Source organism: Engraulis encrasicolus, chromosome 2 (assembly GCF_034702125.1).
Source record: "Engraulis encrasicolus isolate BLACKSEA-1 chromosome 2, IST_EnEncr_1.0, whole genome shotgun sequence".
Taxonomy (NCBI): domain Eukaryota; kingdom Metazoa; phylum Chordata; class Actinopteri; order Clupeiformes; family Engraulidae; genus Engraulis; species Engraulis encrasicolus.
Window position 1 is genome coordinate 34,317,416 of NC_085858.1, and position 5,060 is coordinate 34,322,475.

Here is a 5,060-nt window from a genome sequence, read left to right on the forward strand (position 1 = left end):
TGTAGCTTGGTTAGTACAGCCCTCAAATATTATAAGGCACCAAACAATAAACCAGCCTTCACTGTTGTGACTTGTGCAAATATTGCATTCGTGTAGGCCCTACACAATGATGGCACATTCAAGTGTAATGTAGCCTAATTTAGATAGTGTCCATAACGTAACCAATAGCCTGTAGACAACGGTAGGCTATACACTCATACATTAGATTACATTACATTGCTCTTCTTAGCTGACGCCTTTTACAGACGGGAATGAAGAAACTAATGATTCATTGTAAATATTTTGTCCAAGTATAATGTAGGCCTAGTTATTTGCTTGTGAAATGTGTATGTTTAATTTTCCCCCATGTAAACGTTTTCGAGGTAGGCTATGCCCTGTTCATCAGGAAGTCTCGTACAGCTGGTATGAATGGGGAAAAGGTAGGCCTAATTAGTTGAGCGTAAATGTAGGCTATGTTGACAAAAAATGGTTTAACTATTAATTTTCAGGGTAAGTAAATGACTAACATTTTGTAACAAACCAGGATTAAACAAAAACAAAAACCTCCGGTGGTCAAATATGTCAATTTACGCGGATTTAATCCCGCATGTTGGCTTGGTTCCGATAGACGTTCATTCATTTCAAAGCAGCGCTCCGCGGCGCTTCCCATGTTCCAAGATGGCGGCCTGTTTGACGCAAGCGTTCCTATTGACCGCTCCATTCATGGGCCATTCTATTGTATTATTTCTATGGGTTCACGGAGCTGATAATTCAAATATTCCAGGAAGTGGTTAATCGACCGGATGTTGTTTTGTGATCAGTGATGCGTTTCCAGGGGACGTTCTTTGAGGGGACAGGACACATTAAACTTTGAGGAAGTAGTGTCTTGTTCAGTGTTCACGGTTTATATTGCTGAAGGACAATTACAAGTCTAAACGGAGAAGAGTCGTCATTTCAAGGTGTTTTCGCGGACGTATTGGCATGTGGATGTTGACAGTGTCGGAAGTATTAATCAAAGTTGACACGAGAAGTTGGAGCGAATGCGAGAAGAGCATGCGATGAGCTGCCTGCCTGCTGCTGCCTACTGCCTACTCCTGCTGCTGCCGCTGCTGCTGTTGCATCCAAGTAAGTTTGGCTGCTAAAATGTTTTGATATTCACTGAACAGACATGCAATTGCCTGCATAGTCCTTTCTTATTTGAAAGATGAATCCCTGTCGCTTGCAAGATACACAATCTCATGCCCATCGTGCATAGCTAATTCATTGCATTGGGGAGAGGTGGACGCCGGATGTAAACAAACTGAGAGGGGGTGTCACGTTGAGTAGCTTTGCAGATGTAGGCAAAGAGATTGGCACATTACTAACGGTGTTGGACTACCATAAATGTAAGTTAGTTTCTTTTCTGAGGTCTTTGTAGTGAGTCATGTTGTTTTTTGTATGTTTATGTTTAACCCTAACCCTAACCCTACTGACTTCTGAAATGACTGCATGAATGATTTGTCCCAAGCTTTCTTACAGTAGGCTACTGACCTCAGAAATAATTCATGGCGTTGTGAACCTGCTGATGTATTTATTTGCACTCATGTAGTAATTTACTGTCATGAAAGCTAAATTGTGACTTGACTTTTCCCTCTCTCAGTTGTTGGCTCATGACAGATTTATTTGATAAGTGGAAGTGCCCGCTGATGCAGACCCAGTGTAGGCCTAAGTATACATGCTGGCATTGTTTTTGTGACATTTAATCTCATCTAAATCATCATGTTTTTGAACAGTGTTGGGTAGCCAGCCACCCATGCATGTTGACACAGCCAGCAGCAGGCACCCATGGCACATGGGGATGGACCCAGGAGTGGAGGATGACCCAATAGGGTGAGTTAGTGAGCTAATGTCATACACATGTAATTGTTTTAGGTGTATGGGAAATAATTAAATGTTTGTTTACATTGTACAGATGAACGTTCAGCCCACTCACTGTTGACACCAGTGACACAGTATTGACCAGATCTCCTGGAAGTGCCCCCTGACGCAGACCCAGTGTAAGTATGCATGCTGGCACTGTTTCGTTTATTTAGGCTATGTAGGGCTTGACACAGTATTTGCTTTTAGTGATATGTAATAAATATTTTGTCTGATATTAAATCTCATCTAAATCTCATCATGTTTTTGAACAGTGTTGGGTAGCCACCCATGCACGTTGACACAGCCAGCACCGAGCACCCAGGGGGATGGAACCAGGAATGGAGGATGGTCCAATAGGGTGAGTTGCTGAGCCAATGTCAGAAACATGTAGACTATACCCTACCCTCATATGTAAACCTTCGCTAGTCTGTTTCTCCCTTAATATTGGTGTCAGATTCGCACAAATGCAGTTCTGGGGTGCTACCTTGCTACTAAACAGGCACAGCAAGTATGATTTGAAATCCGTGTCGGTCAGTGTTAATTTTGAGAGGAATTTTTAATTTAGTTTTAGTCTCTTGACGAAAATGCAATTTTAGTTTTAGTCACAATTTGGTCATCTAAATCATTTTTGTCTTAGTCTAGTTTTAGCTGACTAAAATTGATAAAATTTTAGTCGACGAAATCTAAAATAATTTTAGTCAAATAAAATATGACATTCATTTCCTCTTGTCTACACTTCTCTATAAAATTGTCAAACTAAAATACAATTTGGGGAAATCAATGATTAAAATTACATATTGTAATCATGAAATATTGTCAAAAACTGCCAGAGTGTCTTATAAGCCAGTGCGTCCAATGTGTAAAAAAAATCATGGCCACGACACTCATAAAGCTCTGTCGATATTTTACGACTTCGGGGGGAAAACGGGACTGCACGTTATGAAAAAATACTTGTGGGTATACCAGTAATCAAGAGCGTCGCGGGGTAGCCTACAGGCTCTCACGTCTCTCTCTCTCTCTCTCTCTCTCTCTCTCTCTCTCTCTCTCTCTCTCTCCCTCGTGCGCGTATTGCAAGCTGTTGCATATTATTTGCTTGATTCGAAGTTGTGATGGCATACGCGCTCTCGTTGACATGGTTGTGTCCATGTTGCATGCATTCGCAAGATGTTATTGGAAAAACGCATATGAAAGCGTGGAAAGGCCGTTTACTTCCTATTTCAGTGTCCTTGACTGAAACAAGTCGCAAAACTCCACACTTCCGAATCCTTTGCGATCAGCACTAAAGTGATTCTTATCAGAAGGCTTGTACCAACGCATAGACCCTTAAATTACAAACATTAGCGAACATTGAAAAAAGATCAGACAACGACCGTCGGGTAGCAGGTTCATGAAAGCGACTGGGAGTGGAGAAAAAAAGGCATCGTTAGAGAAAGATGTTTGCTACTTTAGGACAGACAGCACCACCACTATTTCATGACTGCATAAACTTCTTCGTCATGGATAAATGGGCAACAATATTTTTGTCCAGCCAGGATTGCCCTGAAAAGTAGGCTACTGCTGTTAAAAAAAGGTCACGGGCGTGCAGCACCGACGCTGCCTGTCACTGTGCCTGCGTGTTTGTGTGTGAGGGAGGGGAGGGAGACGCGGAGCAGATGGGTCGCGACTTGCGAAAGATCAGGAAATTCTTTTTCAATGTTTCAGTGACATATTAACAAAAATGCTTCCTATTGGTTTTCGTCTCCGATGGTATTGTAGTCACATTTTTATTTTTTTGACGAAAATATAAATCAATATCGTTATATTTTTCGTACAAACACATGCTGTTTTTTTCGTTATCGTTTTATTGTCGTCAGGGGAAAAACAATCGTTAACGATAATTATGGCGAAAATATTTCGTCACGAAATTAACACTGGTGTCGGTCGGGTCCCAAAGTGTCTGATTTCACGTGAAATGACCCTATGGCATGTTTATACAGTAGGTTTAAATAAGACGAGATGTACTCCAATGTCATGCGCCTTTCTGTTCCAAACCCTTTGGAAGGGACTGTATATGGAAAAAGTCGATAACGGTCTGAGTTCCTGCTTCTTAGTGCATATTGCTTTCTACATGACTTGTGTCCAATAATATTGCCCATAATTGAAAACTGTGCTTTTTTTGTTTGTTTCCTCACAGGTAGCATCATGAAGGCAGTTTACCCCTGAAACTTTTTACAAAGGACCATCATCGTCAGAGAAGTTCCTTTAACCCTTTATCTCCCATAGCGGCCGTGAACGCCCGGCCACCTCTCTCCCATAACGCCCGCCGACACCCGGAGTATTTTCATAGCTGAACAGAAGTCATCATGCAGTTTCTACAGCTTTCACTTTAGATCACTATTACAGACTCTCAATATATTTTTATTATAAAAACTATTTTGGGAAATCCTGAACTACAGTGCAAAGTGGCTGAGCTCAAAAGTACGGGCTCGCTGCTGCTGCCCAGTAGAAAATATCTTTTAAATGCAGTACAGTTCCTAATTGTGCGTTCATGTGGTAATTACGTAAATACCAAACACTGACATCCAAAGCACACATGAACGCCACTGGCCCTTGTAGAAAATTTCGATTAATGAATGCACTATCTCTCTTCTCCACAAGCTCTCCCCTCATCTAATCTCTTCATTTTGCTAGTCCTCATCTCTCTTTCTTCATTGTGTTACTGTTTAAGCTGATAACTGTTACTTTTAAAAATTAAATAGTTAAAGATATTGAAGTTGTCTGTCTTGTGTTACCGTTACCATGAAGCACATCATCTCACATCTCAAATGTATTGTGTAAGTGGTTTGTAAATATTTTTGATGAGAATAGTAAGATCTCTCAGATGTTGCCTCCCATGCATAAGCAATGCTCAACAAGTCATTTGTTGATGTTTTGGAAAGCATGGAAAGATTTTCACTTTAAAAGTTCCCCAGATATGCGTTAGTAATGAGTTGTAAGTCCTTGATAATGCATAAGCAATGCTTAAGAAGTCATTTGTTATTGCGTTGTAAAGCCTTAACAGGTTTTCACTTTAGATCAGTTCCCCAGATATACTTAAGTAATGGGGTTTAAATCCTTGATAATGCATAAGCAATGCTTATCAAGTCATTTGTTAATGCGTTGTAAAGCCTTATCAGGTTCTCACTTTAGATCAGTTCCCCAGA

The 5,060-nt window shown here is 40.7% G+C and overlaps 1 long non-coding RNA gene across 2 annotated transcripts; it reads left to right on the top strand.

The window, feature by feature from the left end:
* Nucleotides 1-818: 818 nt before the first annotated feature.
* Nucleotides 819-4,625, top strand: LOC134462166 (uncharacterized). Of its 2 annotated transcripts, none has more exons than XR_010037490.1 (5): nt 819-1,364; nt 1,752-1,848; nt 1,931-2,015; nt 2,151-2,236; nt 4,052-4,625. It is a non-coding gene; the product is annotated as an uncharacterized LOC134462166 (long non-coding RNA). The 2 variants fall into 2 exon arrangements; XR_010037492.1 differs by having other exon boundaries at nt 819-1,104.
* Nucleotides 4,626-5,060: the final 435 nt, after the last annotated feature.